Raw genomic sequence first — 19045 nt, 5'->3', positions numbered from 1 at the left:
TTGGGTCATTTTCTCAGTCTTCGTGGTGGATTTTTCTAGGTCAGCCATTTTCTCTTCTACATCTGAGATTCTATTTTCTGAATGATGTAGTCTGCTTTTAATACTTTCAAGGGAGATTTTGACTTCTTGTATTATAGACTTCATCTCTAACAGTTCCATTTGAGTCTTTTGTAAAGTGTGTAGTTCCTCTTTTAGATCTTGCAAGAATTTCCTCATCTCCTGGAACTCGTCAACTTCTTTCTCTTTTCTCTTTAGCAGTTCATTATCTCTCTTCTCTTCCATCTCTGTTAGCTTTGGCATTATGAATGCTCTAAATTCCTTATCAGACATTTCCATGATTTTCACTGAACTGCTTGTGGATGAAGAAGAGTTACTCTTTTCCCTTGGAGGAGAGGTATTTTCTTGTTTTCCCATATTTCTTGTTATCCGGCAGTGATTTCTTGTCATCTGATGGATGGTGTGTTTCTTTCAAATTCTTGAAGTTCAGTCTGAATGTTCAGGAGCAAGCAGACGGAGGTGATCTGGAATCTCTTTGCTGTTCTGTTGTGATCGCTGGTGCAGCAGATTCAGTAGATGTTGAGGAATATTTTAACCCACTAGCTCGTTTGCTGGAGGCTGAATTATCAGTAGAAAATCTTCATTCCCTGAAATACCTAGTTTGCTGGAGCCATGTGGAACCTTCTCCTCCAGTATCAGTGTTAAACCCTCACTTCCTCCAGTCATGGAATGTTGGAACTGAAGGGAACTGAAAAATCATCCAATTCTGTTATGTCAGGTAAATAAGATAGCCAAGTTCCAGAGAAGCTCAGGATTTAGCGAGCCAAGGTTACACTTTTCATTACTGGCTGAGTTTAGAACCCCCTGAAATAACTGGCTAGCTAAGAAGATGCCTGAATCTCTACCTAGTAGAGTATTTGATCAAGATGTTCTCTAACTTATTTGTATGTGGTTGCAACTTTTCCCAGGCTGTTACATATACCGAATGTGTTACTCCATTGTATTTCTAGCATTGTTGTGGAATACATTCTGTCCATTGTGTTTTATGTGATTGACTTGGGCTATGCTTTCTTGCTGTTCATGGTGTCAGATTCTCCTTAAGGGAGTTTCTCTTTGAGCAGGAAGTATTTTTGTAAGGCTGCTCAGTGTCCTGCTGTTGCTTTCTGGTCTCTTCACAAAGCTTTGGTCAGCTCCTAGCTGCTATAAGGAAAGTGAGAGTGACAAGATGTTGTGCACTGGGATCACTGTGCTACTTGTCCAGTTCCAGTACTAGACCTCAGGCTGGATTCCCTAGAGGGGAAAGAAAAGGACATGACTTGCAAAGACTTTTTAGACATGTTTCTGTTCAGACACATTTTGTTGGCTGAGGAAGAACAATTTATCTGCTAAGGTTATAAGGAGAACCTGGAATTCATCTGTTCAGGTGGCTCTCGTTCTTAGTTCCAACCATTACATGAAATACCCTGGAGTGGCGGTGTGTCAAGCTGGACTTCTAGGAATGAACTTACCAAGATGCTCCTTTGCAATTGCTGAGTGCATTTTTGAGGTGAAATTCTGTCCAACGACGGTGCAGCACCCTGAAAGTACATTTCGTGAGATCTCTGTGTAGGCTGGCCAAACAGAGAATACACAGATATAGGAGGAGTTATCAGAGCGAAGAGTTCCACAGCCTCCTTTCACCATGATCCGCATACTGTGGCCAAGATAGTAAAAATGAGCAGAGGATTCTTAATAGGCAATAACGTTTGGATAATATTTCCAACCCATTTTAGAGTTTACAGCTAAATCTCAAACACTAAACACTTATACTTGGGATGAACTTCTTAGATATTTGCTTAGAGATCCTAGTTTCCATCAAGCATTTCCATACCTCTGGCCACTGGAGTGAACATACACACAAAGGACTTTTCTTCTGAAACGTGTGTGACAATACATGTAGTAGGCCCATCCAAGTGTCAGATGGAGACTGGGAAAGTGGAAGCTGGAGATTCAGAGCCTCAGCTGTTATTTTCACTGACTAATTTGATATGAAACTTGACATGACCAGTTCTGCCAATGCACACCTGCAGGTACTGACTGAACTTGTAGCATGTGCAAAGCATTCTGTTTATGCAATGACGATACCAGAGGTAAGAGAGAAATTAACCTTGATGCACATCATTTTATAGTCATGAAGAGGAAACAGGAGAAGCATAAAAATGAACTTTACACTTCAGCCTATCTCCAGCATGATTTTTTTCTGACCTTTCTTCAACCAGGACATACGTCAGCTCAAGACTGGACCTGCACACCCCAGCACTTCCACTGAGCACCCTGAATGCATTAAATTTCCCCATTCCATCCCCAGGATGCATGAGTTTTGGAGTCAACCTGTCCTTTATATCCTGGCTTAGAGTCAATGACTTAACTTTTCAGAGCCTCAGTTTCCTCATCTGTAAAGTGGAATTTCAATATCAGATCCCATGTTTTTAAAAAAAAGTTTAATCATTTCTTCCACCATAAAAAGAGTCACATCAGGCACCACAAACAAGGTCTTCACAGTGTGATCCATCCCCGCTGTCAGCTGGCCCAGGCCACAGGCATGTGCACATGCTCCCTGTACTCAAGGAGGTCCTGAGAGGTGTACCAGGATATTTTGCGTGTGGGTCCAGTTGTGTTACGGCTGCTCCACTCCCTGCTCCCAAATCAGATCCCATTTTACACCGAGAAAAGCATCAGTTACAAATGATTACTCCATCAGTAGTTCCTTCCCTTACTCATTCTGCCCACACCTGCAGATTACTGGTTCTTTCCGTTTCTCTGATCACCTTTATTTAAGGTATTACAAAATCTTTGTCTGTAACAAAAGACTCTTTTACATGTTCTTCATTATGTTTGACATATATTATGTTAACGGAGCAGACAGATAAGAAAATGAGGGTTGCTGTCTCAGTTACGGCTGGATTCATGAAGATGAGATTTTTTTTTCCCTGACTTTCTAAAAAAAATGTGGCAAGCACCAATTAACACATAATGCTGTGGCAACAGTCTGAAGTGGATTTTGACTTGCAAATCTTATTATCCTTGTCTTACCATATCTTCATTGGTTTCCTTGGAAACTTTAAATTGATTTTAAGGTGTGCATTCTAAGTTTCAAGGTTCAGAAGCACAGTGATATGGAATATTGTAGCACCTTGTGGTCTTTCATTCTTTTGCCCTCTGAATTGCCAAACATATTAACTACTGGGAATCTTTCATAGTAGGCAGACTGACATGTTTTTGAAGCATTTAAGAGGTTTGTATATTTATCAATGTGGGAAACATTTCAAATACTATTCATTCTATATGGAAATTAGAAAGACTTTAAGTTACCTTTCATGCAGTGTTTCAAAAGTATGTTTATATTTATTCACCTATATTATTTGTCTTCAGACTAAAGCTAATGTCCTACATTATCTATCTTGGCTGAATAATAATTAATATTCTGTTTTAGTTAATGCTGTAAACTTTTATAGATGCCTTTGCTTAACTCATAGAGAAAGAACCATTTTATTTATCCAACTAACGCTAAATAGAGGAAAAGTATTCTCTTTTAAAGAAGAATTTATTGGGAACCAGCAGTTAGCATAATGGCTATGTCGCTGGACTCCCACGTAGTCGACCGCGGTTCGCATCCCGGACCTGGTGGCTTAAAACTCACACTGGGCGCGTGTGCGTACGTGCCCAAGATCCTGAGAGGAGAATGGAGGAGAAGGGATTGTGGCGTGACCATCCCCTCTGGGGGGTGATTTCTCACTTTCTGTTTCTATGTCTCTCTCTGTCTGTCTGGCGAGCACATGCGCCCTATAGCAAAAACGTCTCCAAAAAAAAAAAAAAAAGAATTCTTTTTCTTTTTGTTTTCAGGGAGAGATTTTTGCTATAGTGTCTATGCGCTCGCTAGAGAGACAGAGGGATAGAAAATGAGAAATCATCCCCCAGGGGGAATGGTCATGCTACAATCCCTTTTCCTCCATTCTCCTCTCAGGAGATGGATACACATGCACACACACCTGATATGAGTTTTGAACTCCCAGATCCAGGATTCGAACTGTGGTCGACTACGTGGGAGCACAGCAATGTAACCATTATGTCATCTGCTAGTCCCAAAGTAGGATTTCTAACATTTAGATTTCTATTGTTTAGCCCCTCTAGGCAATTTGGACAACACAGATATTGAAAGATACATAGGAAGGGGAGAGAGAATGAATACTATCTTTTTGCAAAACTGCAGGTGACAAGCATATATATATTTCAATAAAAATGCCCACCTTGCGACTCTAGGTAATTATATTTACTCCAAAATTACAGAAGGAAATCAGTTTATTTTATACTCTTTGTACTTATAAGTGTGTGCTTGTGTGTGTGTGTGTTGAAGAGGAACTATTACCTATGGACTATACACAAAAATGCATTGAAGCATACTTTAAGAAATGATGAAACTGTGTATCACTCCTAAGCCTGAGTTTTTTTTCTTGGAGAGGTGTATTGCTTACTTTTAGTTCATGTATTAATTATTTTTTTAAAAAAATGGATTCCATTCTCTTCTCCATCCTTTCTTCTCCCCAAAGGAGGAAATGACTTTTGTGAGATCTTGAAGCTAAGAGACTCTAAACATACAGACTTTACTTACCTGAAATGAAGAATGGAGAGTAGTCACCTTTCTAATTAAAAACTAAATGTTCCATGATCCTCAACTAATGATGGGAAAGTCACAGAAGCACTGTAACTAACATAGGGGAGTCAAAAGACCAACAGGAAATTCACATTAAATAATCTAAGTAATATTTTAGATAATTGAAAAGATATAAATAGAGCTTGAAAATCAGAAAAAAAAAACCACTCTGATATTTTGGAAAAATTCTTTTTTTTTTAGAGAGGTTTTTGCTATAGGGCATGTACCCTTGCCAGAGAGACAGAGAGAGACAGAGAGATAGAAAGCGGGAAATAAACCCCCAGGGGGGATAGCCACAACTCAATCCCTTCTCTCGGGATCTTGGGCACTCACGCACACATGGCCGGCGTGAGTTTAAGCCACCAGGTCCAGGACTCGAACCATGGTCGACCACATGGGAGTCCAGCAACATAGCCATTATGCCAACTGTAGGTCCCGAAAAAATTCTTGAAAGATTTAAGAAACAGTCACTTAGATTTTGCAGTAATACAAATAAGTGTTGTTATTATAATTAAAATCTCAATGAATAAGTTAAAGAACTGATCCAGTGCATTGGAAGATGATCTAGAATATTATACAGGCAGATAAGAAGATGGTAAATATGGAGGAGGGGTTAGAGGCATCGAGAAAGGAATAGAAGACCCAAAAGCAAATACATAATAGGAGTTTCAGAAGTAGAGTATTGCAAACAAGCAGTATTCAATGAAATAATAGTTGAGGCAGTTTTTAGAATTTAAGAACATGAGTCTTCAAATAGCCAAATACACTGAGTGCCATGTATAATTGGTGAACATTTAAACTCTACCAGTGGACACATCACAAAAGCCAGGAAAAGAAAAAAAGAGATTTTACTGTTATAAAAGAAAATTTAAAAGGAACAAAAGAGCCAATGCATGAACTAACCCTCCCCCCAAAGTTTATAAGCACTAATGAAAATCAGAAATGAGTAATATTTTCAAATATTACTGAGAGAAGATGCTAGTTAACCTAGAATCTAATAGCCAAATACAATATCATTCAAAAGGGGAAACTAAATAAAGATTTGAGTTTCTCATTCACAGACCATCACTATGAGATTTGCTAAAGAGTCTTTCATAAAAAAAGGAAATGAAACCAATAAAGAAGGAAAGAATTATGAAAAGCAGTGAGGAGCAAAGAAATTGAGAAATGCCTAAGTAAATACTAGGGATTTTTTAAGAGGTTTTTGTTTTGTTTTTTTTTTTTTTTTTGCTATAGGGCATATGCACTCACCAGAAAGACAAAGAGAGACAGACAAGTGAGAAATCACCCCCCAGTGGGGATGGCATGCTACAATCCCTTCTCCTCCATTTTCTTCCTGGGATCTTGGACACGCATGCACATAAGCCCACGTGAGTTTAAGCCACCAGGTCCAGGACTCGAACTGTGGTCGACTACATGGGAGTCCAGCAACACAGTCATTATACCATCTGCTGGTCCCAATAAATATTGTTTTTAATTTACTAATTTGGAAGTTTAAATCAAAGTAGAGCTAAAATAGCAAAGAACAATAATGTATCAGTTAAAAAAAAACTCTTAAATCTCATATGATTGATAACTTAGATTTGATCTTCAAAACAATATGCTCAAGAAGGAAATCACAAAGAAAATTACAAAATAGGCCAGCTGCAGTGGTACAACAGTAATGCCATGGTCTTGAATGCTGGAGCCACATGGAAGGTCCTGGGTTGGAGTCCTGCATCCTTCCTGTACATGTCTGCAGTGCATGCATGTGCCCAAGATCCTGACTGACTGAGGCTGAGAGTGGACCACAGAATGTAAACCCTGAAAGAAAGAAACTTAAAAATAAAAGGAAAGGAAAATTACAGAACAGAAGTGGGTTTTGTTTTTCTCTGGAGATATTCACAGATGTTTTAAAGTGTTCAAGGAAAGTCTAGATTCAAAGAGACCATATATCCTCAAATTTCTGTTTTTTTTTTTTTTAATGCAATCTTTCTAAGCATAATAAAGGTTTTCCTATTTAACAGAAGGCTTTCATATTAAGGAAAATCTTTGCAGTAAAATGTCAGTTTTCAAAATAATATTTTAAAAAATGTTGTGATATGTTAGTAATATTTTATTAAGTACAGATAAATAATAATTGTGAATGTAACTGAATCAGTAGAAATTTTTCATAGGCGTCTGAGGATCATAGATTTGACAATATAAATAAATTGTTACAGAGTACATAATGAATGATCCTCAGGACCAGGTCTAGTTGGGGTGGTGCAACTGATACATGAACTCAAGAATAACACGGATAGTGCAAATTTCTTCCATAGAAGAGCTTCTCAAATATTTTATTTGATGTTTAGACTCTATTGAATACTTTTTCTTTTCTTTCTTTTTTTTTTTTTTTTGAAAGAGAGATTTTTGTTGTTGGATGTGTGCTTTTGCCAGAGAGACAGAGAGACAGAAAGCAAGAAAGCAACCCCCACAGGAAATGGCCATGCCACAGACCCTTCTCTTCCATTCTCCTCTGAGGATTTTTGGCACATACATACATGCACCCAGAGTGAGTTTTAAGCCACTGGATGCAGGACTTGAACCACGGTCAGCCATGTGGGAGTCCAGTGACGTAACCATTATGCTATCTACTGGTCTTTCCATTGAATACATTTAAGAAAGTGGTATAACAATTTTATTTACTATTCTGTAGGATTACATGACTTGCAAATTTTAAAATTTATGTTGAAAACTTTTTAAGTAAAATTAAAAATATGCCTTTTTTTCAAGTTTATTCTTTATCTCCTCCATGAGAGAGAGAGAGAGAAAGAGATTGAGAGACATTGATAGAAATAGAGGGAGACGGGCACCACCAACAGAGTGTTCATACCATGATTTACCCCAGTATCAGACCAGCCCAGATCACGGGTACCCACCACGCAAGCCCAGTATGCACAGAGAGGCCTCAGGATATGAGTACAGAACCTTCCTCTTGAGCTCAGCATCACAGAGCATTGTGTTACCACTGTGTCCCTAGTTGCCCCTTCTTTTTTGGAGGTGGATACATAAACAATAACAAAAAAAAAAAAATTGAAGTTTAAGAATTGGCCCAGCCCAATGAACCAGTAGTTAAGTGCTAAACATTGGGAACCAGATTTCACCTAGCCTCTGTGACTCTAATCCTAGACCTGGAAGCTTGAGAAACATGCTGGTCACGTGTGCATGTGTGCCTAAAATCCTGACAGGTGGGAGAAATGGAGAAAGGAAGATTGGGGTGACCATGACTCATTTAGGAGGTTATTTCTCTCTCTTTCTCCTGCATCTCTGGCAATGAAACTGACTAAATAAATAACAGCATTTAACAATCACTTCTATAGAGGGTATCTTTGAAGCAAGTTTGGTCATAACACATTTCAGACAGAAGGATATTAAGATCTGTTTCTAGATAGTTTCCAGAAAAGTGTGGTTAAATACTGTTGGAGAGACATGCTTGGTGTGACATAAGCTGAATAAATAAGGGAAGAGGAAGAAATGAACTCCCGCCATGCTCCTAAATGTCAAAATTTATTTGCTGCTTTACTTAAAGAGTACCTTTTTTTCTTTTTTTAAGGTTTCTTTGTTCTAATGATTCATCATAAAGGATTTATGTCATTAATACGAAAGATGAATCAAAGAAAAACTGAGTCCTATAGATAATTCACAGTGGCAAAATGCGATGCTCTGAAAGGCAGACCCCCATTGGAAGATAGGCAGTTTGCATTCAGAAACCCCTCTGAGTAAACTGGGCATGTACACACCCATGATCTGGACTGGCTGAAGCTGGGGTGGATAGTGATATGGAGACCCTACCATGGGTGCCGTACTGTTGTCGCTTTCTCTGTCATAGGATAGATAAACTTTTTTTAAAAATCAGCTTTTTCATCCCATCGGCTATCTTCCTGAACCATCATCAAACCAATACATGTGTACTGGGGAGGGGGTCACTGCGAGAACAGACCCAGGGCTATTTTCAGACTATCCATCATCTAGAGATGTTCTGTGGTCCAGTTTCAAAATAACCATGAGTTACACCTGAGTGATCTCTATTTAGATAAATAAGAGACCAGGTGGATTATGTTGGAATGAAAAAAAAAAATGTAATTCAACCATCATTAAGATGGCAATGATATGTTGTGTAGCTTTTGCATTATTTTTATTATTAAAAATCATGCTTCCCACTCTTGCTTTTTTATAATCCATTTCCCACAGATTTTCTTTTAAAAGTTTATTTATTTCTTCTATGAGTGAGGAACACAAAGAAAGACAGAGACAGAAGGTCTTGATGATTCAGTCCACCTGCAGCCTCAGCCAGCCCTGTATCATAGAGAGGTTCATTCCAGTGTATTCAGGGAGGTCTCTGGATGTGAACCTAGTATCTTTCTATGAGAAGTTTCTAGGTCTAGGGTTAGAACCACAGAGGGCCAGGTGAAATCTGGTTCCCAATAAACCTGGAAATATTTCATTTCATCTATTAAAAGAACAAGTCTCTTTAGATTAAGTCATAAATAAGATCGGAGCATGGTGCTTTATCACTGCACCATTGCCTGGCCCTGTAGGAGATTTTAAAGTGTGAGTCCCTCTATGTCACTCCTCTCATAACCCTCTGGAGTCCCTGTTACAATCTGAACACACCCGAGCATATAGCCAGAGCTCCCCACACTCCAGGTTCAGTCCCCCTGCCCTACCTCACTTCCCCCTCCTGTCCAGCTACAATCAACTGGCTGCTGGCGTCCCATTTTCAAACATGTCTTGTTTATTTTCTGCAGTTCCCTTGCTTACTTTCAGGGTACTTTCTGTCCGTAGATCTGCCCAGAGCTAGTTCCTTCCTCCAACATAAATCTCAATTCAAGATTCTTCCTAGAGTATTTGCTGCACATAAAAATCTAGTCATTCTTCCCCTTTCATTCCCTCCCTCCCTCTCCCTAACTCCCTGTCTTAATCTCTATTGCACATTGACTAGTGCTGAACTCAGTGCACTCACTGAAAAATCGCTTTATCTCATCCTGATTGCCTTATCTGTAAGGTGGGAAAGTTCATAGCATTACTTCTCAATGTGGCTGGGCAGCTTAAACAAGATAATGCATGTGAAATGTGTGAATAGTATTTGGCACGTGGAAAGGATTGAGTAAATATTGGACGTTGTTATTACTGTTTTCATATTACTCCAGGCTGTGGACAGTACAACATAAGCCCCTAAGAGCAATGATAGTCCACTGCATTCATCACAGTGTCCCCAGGGTTTATAAAAAGTCTGGTACAAAGTTAAACAAATGAATGCATTTAATAGCCATACATACCTGTCTCCTCACTTTTTCTTATATTTTTCTCTTCTTAAAGGCAGACGTTCAATGTAAATTTGAGCTCTCAATTTTGCGGGGGTCTAAGCCTTAAAAATTAGTTTTAGCAAATTTACATAGAAAAAAAGAACCATGCAAAGAGTTTTCTGGCTTTAATTTTTAAGACACCAGCTTTGTCTGAATGGCCTCTGATATCTAAATAATTATGATAAAAGAGTTTCCAAACAAAATATGAATGTATAATTTATTTAAAATTCTGTAACAGAGTATATGATAAATTTTAGTTTTTAAAAATGTTAGAAAAACTGGAGTGAAGATATGCTAATTTCTTCATTACGTAAAGAAGAAAACATTAGCTATGTTTAATTTCTGAGGCTAAAAATTCAAGAAATATATATTTAAGCGTTTTTTTAAAGGTAGAAGAATGGCCACTAATGGAATAGTAAAAAGTTTTATTACTTCCTTATTATTAAAGTATGAAGTAAAGAAAACTTAATTCATAAAGTGGAAGATAGAAAAGAAAGGAGATCTATTCACAGAAAGGGTAAGAAAGAAAAAAAGAGATGAGGACCTCAGAGAAGGAAAACCAAATGTAATGCATTCCATTCATTCTTGTAACAGAAACCTGGAAATATTTAAATTCATTAAAAGAACAAGTATCTTTAGATTAAGTCATAAATAACATCCAAGAATATCTGTCTGTCAGAAGGACAAGTAAAACAAACTTACTCATTTAAAATAAATATTGTAAAGATAAAGCAGGCAAATACAAGGAGAAATGAAGTTAGAGATTGCAATATAGATTAAAGAAAAAAAAATCCAAGGTAAGAAGTATTAAATGGAGCCAAATCAGTGAGGGGACATCCATAGAAATCTTTTACATTAAAATCTATATTAAAGCTGTCAGAATTACAAGATAATTGGACAGAAACTCTGTAACTGTTGAACTTTAACATACCTCTTGCAAGCCGAATCAGTAAAATATTTAAGTCTGCATTAAGATGAAGATATTCCAACTACATTTCTGGGAGAGTATTATGGGTAGAAATTTGGCAATGTCTTATAAAATCCAAACTGTGCCTATCACCAGAAACCCCCAATAACATTTGTAGGAGCATATACTAAGAGAAACCTTCACTAAATCATTAGTCATAATAGCTAAGAAAGGAAAAAAAGAGAAAACAACCAAAATCTTTACTAATGGGGATATGCCTGAATAATGTGTTATACTTACAGGATAGACTGTAGCAGTTCAGAGAAATGAGCTATATCTATAGTTCCAGCTTGAAATCTCAGTTATGCTGCGTTAAAAAAAGCAAGTTGCCAATCATCTACTATTGATTTTACACACACACACGTGCATACATGTGCATGAGAGAGAAAAAGGCATCTCAGACAGGGTCTCATCACTCCACAATCATCTTTTGCTGGCTCTCCAGCTCCTCAGGATCTTCGTGCTTTCAGACTAACCCAGGGATCCGAACCCGTAGACAGCCCTATGGCTTCCAGTACTGCAGTTCAGTCTGCTATTGACTGTGCCACCAGGCAAGGCCATTTTACATATGTCTTTTTATCTCTAATATATAAATGGAGTTTAAGTCTAGTAAGAAAAAGTGAAGGCCAGTTGTGGTGGTACAGTAGTGACTCAACACTCTGCAATTCTGAGGCCACATGGGACGGTAACATGTTCACATTCCAAAGTTTCGCCATCGTGCCAGGTATGCACACAAGTACCCATGATCTTGGCTGACCAAAACTGGAGGTGGGTTGTGGTGTGAAGACCCTATGGGGATGTTTCTCTCTATCAGTCAATTAAAAAAATAAATAAGTAAAAAGAAAAGTCAATTCCTCCAATAGAAAAATTACCAGTCATGAATAGCTAATTCAGCAAAATGACAACCAAATAAATAAATAAACTCAAATGGTTAATAAACATTCATGTTTCACTCAATACATATGTGTTGAGCATCTACTATGTGCCAGATACATTCTAGGCATCCGTCTAGGTATCCATCAGTGAACAAAATAGGCAAAATTCTCTGTCCCCATGGAGCTGACATTCACTTGTGTGAGGAAGTGGGAGGGAAGGACAGCAGGCTCCAGAAAACTAGGCAATTACCTACATAAATGAATCATTAAATTGTTATAAAGAGAAAAGTTGCGTGAATTAAAAAGGGAAAGGGACTAGGAGGAGAGAGGCTAGAAGATACCCTGAAGATGATTCAGTTTAGTCCTGGGGATAGAACTCAAGCTCTCCAGAGACGGAAAAGAGGGAAGATCTGGAGGGAGGTCTAGGATGTGGAGCAGGCATAATGGGAAAGCAATGGGAAAGGAGGTGAGTGGGCACATAGTGGGGAAGCAAGGAATTTGACTTATCCTGGAGAGAGGTGAGATGGGAAGCAGTTGTTAAAATGGAGGGGTTTGAGCGCAGTAACAATTTGATTAATGTTTCAACAGAACAGCAATGATTGCTTTACTGGGAATAGACTCTAGAGTTGGAGATAGTATGAAATATGCTTATGTATAAATCTGGGGGGATTTAGTTATAAAGATCAAAAAGGCTCGAAAGGTGTATACTCATCAATAACACTTTTAAAAAGTAGTGATTTCGGGGCCAGCAGATGGTATGGTAGTTAAGGGTGCTGGACTCCCACATGGCTGACCGCAGTTCAAGTCCTGGACCCCGCACCTTGCTTTCTCATTTTCTCTCTCTGTTACTCTCTGGTCAAACTTTAAAATAAAAAAATAAATAAAATAAAGTTAAGAAAAAATAAAAGTAGTGGGTTTTTTCTTTATTTTTTAATTTGCTAGAGGTCATGTGTGCTTGCCAGAGAGAGAGTGAGAAAGCATCTCCCCTATGGGATGGTCACACCACCATCTATTCTCGATTTCTGATTCTTTTCAGGATGTTGGCACATACACATGCCCAGTATGTTTTTCAAGCTTCTAGGTCTGAGACTTGAACCACAGTCAGCCATGTGAGATTTATCTGCTTAAACACCATGCTACCAGCCTGCCCAAGAAATTAGTCATTTTTAATAATGAAAGATGCATACATACATATGCATGTATGTGCGCATATATGTTTACAAACGTAAGCAGTAGCATATAAACAGCAAAATGATGGGTATGACCCAAACATTCAACAATAGGGCTCATTTAAAGAAATTATAATGTATCTCAATAGTAGATCACCATATAATAATTTTGTAAAGATATTGATTTGAAAAGTTAGCAACATTATACTATTAGAGAAAAAAGTTGATGAAATAGCATAGGTAGTAGTACTGACTGAGCACATTTAAGGTAAATATATGCAGATAGATTTTATATATATATATAGCTATTTGTGTGTACTTTAATGGATATGTGTTTGTGCATGTATATTTATACACACACACACATATATATGAAAAAATCTAGATAAATATACACCAAAATAAAAAGTGGTATTATAATGATTTTTACTTTAATATTTATATTTTATATATAATGTGAACATTTATAGTGAGTGATTAAGGATTTCAAAATGTTCAAAGATGAGCGAGCATCTCACTGTGCAGATAGTCATGATTTTCACAGCCATTGTTTATTGTGTTCCTATACAGATGCTCCTGACTTACAGTGGTGTTACATCACATAAACTCATTCAAAGTTGGAAAGAACATGAGTCAAAAAATGCATTTAATATCCAGATAAATCCACAGGAAAGCTTAAAAAAGTTCCAAGTGGAATCACTGTTAAGTCGGGGACTATCTGTATTCCATATCATAGAAGCTCAGACCGCTGTGTCTTTCTGTTACGCCCATGGGTTCTATTCCCAGGAGAGAAAGTACTATGTGTAGAATTATAGCCATGAATGTGTTAAGTCTTCAAAACTCACTGTCAAATCCTTTCCAAGGATACTTTCCCTATTTCTCTGCCTGCCAGCAGTGCTATTTCACTCTTCTATTGCTGTAATCGGTTATTCTCACTTTTTAGAATCATTGCTGTTTTGCTGAGTGCAAAGTGATTTTTGTAACAAGATGTTAACATGGAAATCTAGCCAAAGTGTTAAGTGGATCAAGACCAGATGTGAAAGGGCTGTCCTCCACTGACACATGAATGATGACAGTAGTTGCCTTCAGCTCACATCAAGGGTTTCAGGGCAAGATGTTGACTTGAAGATTGATTTTGTAGCTGTTAGGATATTGTGAGTCATGGCCTCCACCATCTCTGAGTAAAGAGCCAGGGGGCCTGCCCTTCACCTCACAGGCAGTGAGACTTCACGGGTTTACCTAGAGTGCTTGACAGGAGTCACTACCTGGGAACACAGTAAACCACAAACTTCCAGCATTGGAATTATGATGTGCAAGAGTCAGGTGGTCCAGCTATGAGGGGAAGAGTTGAAAGGAGGTGATAATGTTTTGTAGCCTTTTTATTGAGAGAGATTTTTGCTGTAGGGCACATGCCCTTGCTGGAGAGACAGAGAGACAGAAAGCAAGAAATCACCACCCGACCCCCACTGGGGATGACCATGCTGCAATTTCTTCTCCTCCATTCTCTTGGGATTTGGGGCACACACGCACACATGCCTGGCATGATATTGAAGCCACCAAGTCCAGGACTCAAACCACAGTCAGCTATGTGGAAGTCCAGAGATGTAATTATTAACGCCATCTGCTGGTCCACTCTATAGCCTGTTTTAGGGTAAAGAATGCATGAATGTTTCTCTTAGCATGATCTAAGTCCTATATGGTGTAGTCGTATTCCAGAGGGCAGCCTGGAGCAGCAAATAGCAGTGTGGAGAGTATAGCGGTACTGCTCAAAGGCAGTGGCATTAGTTAGTCTACACAAGAGCATGCCAGTAAGAGATCTCCAGTAACAGGGAGGGAATTGCCCTAAAAATTACATGTTTTTAGGAGATTTTTAGGTACTTGGGGGAAAATGAACATGTTTCCAATCTCTGCCAGTTCTAGAAACTGGCAATGCTAGAACACAGTGCTATCAGTCAAGTAAGAAAGCCTATAACCTAGCTAAATAATGGCCAAAGGACCTGAAAGGATATTTTTTGAAAGAAGACATACAAATGTCCAACAAGTATATGACTTCCTAATTATCAGAGAGATGGAAATAAATGAAATGGAAATGGGAATTAAAGCCACCTTCTCGTGCCTGTGAGCATAGCTTTTATTTAAAAGAGGAAAGGGCCCAGGCATGAAGGTGCAGTGGCAGCACAACACTCGGCAAAGCTGAGCACCCTGTGGAAGGTCTAGGTGCAGTTCCTGGGTTGACTTCTACACAGTGTTCATGTGTGTGCACTTTCCCTTGATTCTGGTTAGCTGGAAGGCTGATGGGAAATCATGGTATAAGTCCCTGTGGAAAGTACTTGTCTCTCTCACTCGCTCATGGAAGAAAGAAAGAAGAAAATGGGCCAAAAGATGAAATGGAGCTTAAAATGGTTGAATCCCACTTGGCCAACTGTGCAGTTCAAGTTCCAGACCCAGCAGCTTGAAAATCACAGTGGATGAATATGCATATATGCCCAAAATCCTGAAAGAATAAAGGAGAAGAGATTGTAGTGTGGCCATCCCCCTGGGACATGATTTCTCACTTTTCCTGTCTCCTCTGATCTCTGGCTTTCTTGGGTGAGTGCACATGCCCCCCCCCCCCAAAAAAAAAAGCCAACAAAACAAACAAAGAAATAAAAGAAAGACACTTTAAAAAGAGATGTAAGAATGAAAGAGAGACCAGCAGATGCCATAATGTTTACATCATCTCTGGACTCCCACATAGTTGAATGCAATTCGGGTCCCAGGCTTGGTGGCTTAAAACTCACACCAGGCACATGTGAGCGCGTGCCCAAAATCCCGAGAGGAGAATGGAGGAGAAGTAACTATGTTGTGGCCATTCCCCTGGAGAGTAATTTCTCACTTTCTGTCTCTCTCGTGAGCACATGTGTCCCATAGCAAAAATCTCTCTCTAGGTAATTTTAAAAGAAGAGAGAGGCCACTAGGTGTCAGGGTGGTTAAGGCACTGGACTCCCACATGACTGATGGTGGTTTGAGTCCCAGACCTGGCAACTTTCTTTCGCTATCTCTCTCTCTCTCTCTCTATCTCTTTCTCTGGTGAACACTTGTTCCTTATAGAAAATTTAAAGTAATAATGATAATAAATTAAATAATTCTTTAAAAAAGAGATGAAAGATAGCAATTATGGTGAAGAAGTGGAGAAATGGAATCCTTGTACATTGTCCTTGGAAGTATGAATTAGTACAGCCATTATAGAAAGCAGAGCAGTACAGTGATTCTTCAACAGAGATTCCTCAATTAAAAATAGAATTATCGTATGATCTAGCAGTCCCTCTACTGGATATATTTCCAAAACAAATGAAATCAGTATGTTGAAGAGGTATCTGAACTTCCATGTTTATTGCAGTATTGTTCACAATAACCAAGATAAAAAATCAACCTAAGTGTCCACCAACAGATGAATGGATGAAGAAAATGTGGGATATATACAAAATAGGATACTAGGTAGCATTAAAAAGAAGGAAATCCTCTCACTTGCAACAACATTGATAAACCTAAAGGACAGTATGTTACATAAGCCAAGCTCAGAAATCTATTATTACTTGGGATGGGTGTTTTCACTAATAATTTAAGATCTTTGTTTAACCCAAGCATGAGAAGCAAGATTGTGGAAACTGTCCCAATTTTTAAATTCAGCAACAAGGAAAGAATTAACCAACAAAGTAAACCTTAAAAGAAAATAAAGTTCCATTATGACTATATAAGTTACATTTACATTACTTGGTCTGTAAGTTGGCTATTTTTTCAAATACCTATTTGGCATTTGTATTTTTAGTCTTTCTAAACTATATATTCATGGCCTATCCATATTTAAATATTGGAGTTTTAGTGATTGTCTCGCTAATTTGGATGATAAACTCTAGACACCTTTGTTACAGATGTCTTTTGATGATGAAACTGCTCCGCTTCAATAGAGTTTTATGAAATTAGAGGGGATAATCTAATGCCAGCATTCATTTTCTATTCAATTTTTACTCAAAGTTGTGATCCAGAAAATTCCACTTTTCCATCTTAGTTACATTTGGACCAAATGTGCAGCTGTTTTAGCGAGACTACTATCAAACCTCCCTCTGGCTTAGTGGCATTGCTTCCTCTTAAATAACTGGTTTGTTTGACCCTCAAGTCTTCAACATTGTCTCATAGTCTCCTGGAAAACTACTGCAGGGAGATGGATTTAAGCTTAAGGTTGAAATTATGTCTTCAATAATAAAAATATTTTTTAAAGAACCCCAGAAATATCATTTTAGTTGTTATTTCAACATTTTGGCAGAGCAGAAAATATTCAAAGGTTATGTTTAAAAAGACTGACTCTCTGTACCGGAGCTTAGATTCCTACATGACTCTATGTAGGACACTTTCCTTTCCTAAATAATTAGGAATTAGCATAAAACACTTGACTGGAGCCAGAGCTTTTGACTATGCATTAGCACTCTCAGTTTTTCAATCTGTGATGGATTGGGAAATGTTGGGGCTTGAAACCCTCCTTTATCTACTGGGACCTCCTCTATTGTTTTCTTCTTGCCCAATGCTAATAAAAAATAAAAGTATAAAATGTTCCCATCTACATACTGCAACTGTCAATCCCAGAGTGGTCTAGACCGGTCATGACCTTATTTGCCCTGCCTTCAGCAGTGTCCAAATTATTCCTACTCTGCTAACCCAGATGTCCATCTTTCCCCATTTTTTTCACTTTACCAAAGCATCTAGTGGACACATAAGGAAATCTTGTTATTTGAGTTGATTTGACTTGTAAAAAATGCCTTATGAAAATATCCTATTCATTCATTTTTATTCACCTATTCAGCAAAAATATGTACAACTATTACTTTATGCCAGGCACTGTCTGTTCATGCCTTCATTTTGTTCCATAGAGAATTATAGAAAACTGCATTGTAGGATAGCCATATTAAAGGAAGTATAACTTCTTTGTGAGCAATTCCATCATCCCCCCCCAAAATAAAGAAAAATATTCAGTTCTTTAATTTACTTTAATTTATTAATTTACCTAATGGGGTTAGAAATATGTTTCTCAGAAGGAGACTGATTTGAAAAGGAACAAAGATTAAATGACCAGAAATAAAAAAACAACTACAAGGTTACATGGAAGGGGACAGAAAGAGTGGGAATTGATAGAGGGCTCAGTTGGGGTTTGAAATTCGATTGAAGATAATTCTATAAGAACACCAAAATTATTTAATTAGATATATAATATTTAGCCTTCCTCTCATGAAGAGATACCCTTGGGGTATTGCATATACACTACAAATTATTTTACCAGATACTGAAAGTATGTGAGATAGCTCGTTAAATTTACAGTCACCACTACAGCAAGAGTTCCTTCAAGAGTGAACATAAATGATGACCAATTGGGAAACTAATATACAATGCCCTAATTGTTCTCAGAGTTTGACTTCTGAAAACTAGTAGAAATAATATAAAAATAAAATTACCTGGTAGATTGTAGAAAGATGTGTTCTAAAACCATATTCTGAGTTCTTAGTGCTTTATAGTAATGGTAGCATCATTCTACTCTTGGCTCTGTCCTTTGCCTTGACTTTCATACAGGAAACTTTACTGATGAGAAGTTGAGTAAATAGTGCCTATGTTTGCAGTGGTCTCAAGTTTTCTGTGTAGCATCTTTCCTCAATGATAGTGGGGACTTCATTATCTAAAACTAAAGGTGGTACAGCTTAGTGCAAAAGCAGTGTTTATAAAGCATTGTCACAGAGTTAGACTTCCAGAAATTAATATTTGATGATCCTTTTCCCCTGAATTTATTCAGCAACTAGAATAGATACATTTATCTTGAATTTTAATATCATATTTAATGGAAAAAGACTATTCTGGGAATTGGGAGTGTACCATAGAGCTCTGAATTTCTTTTTTAAAAAATAAAAAATTGCTATAGGGCATGTGTGCACTAGCTGGAGAGGGACAGAGAGAGAGTGAAAGTGAGACAACACCCTTTGGGGTATGACCATGCTGCA

At 38.0% G+C, this 19045-nt stretch overlaps 1 protein-coding gene across 1 annotated transcript in view; it reads left to right on the top strand.

The window, feature by feature from the left end:
- The window catches only part of RGS7 (regulator of G protein signaling 7), a 620681-nt gene that overhangs the window by 473282 nt on the left and 128354 nt on the right, over positions 1-19045 (top strand).

This window comes from Tupaia chinensis, unplaced genomic scaffold (genome assembly GCF_000334495.1).
Source record: "Tupaia chinensis unplaced genomic scaffold, TupChi_1.0 Scaffold000074_1, whole genome shotgun sequence".
In the NCBI taxonomy this organism is placed as follows: Eukaryota; Metazoa; Chordata; class Mammalia; order Scandentia; family Tupaiidae; genus Tupaia; species Tupaia belangeri.
The sequence above is the reverse complement of the archived record's forward strand: the minus strand, read 5'-3'. Positions and strand labels throughout refer to the sequence as shown.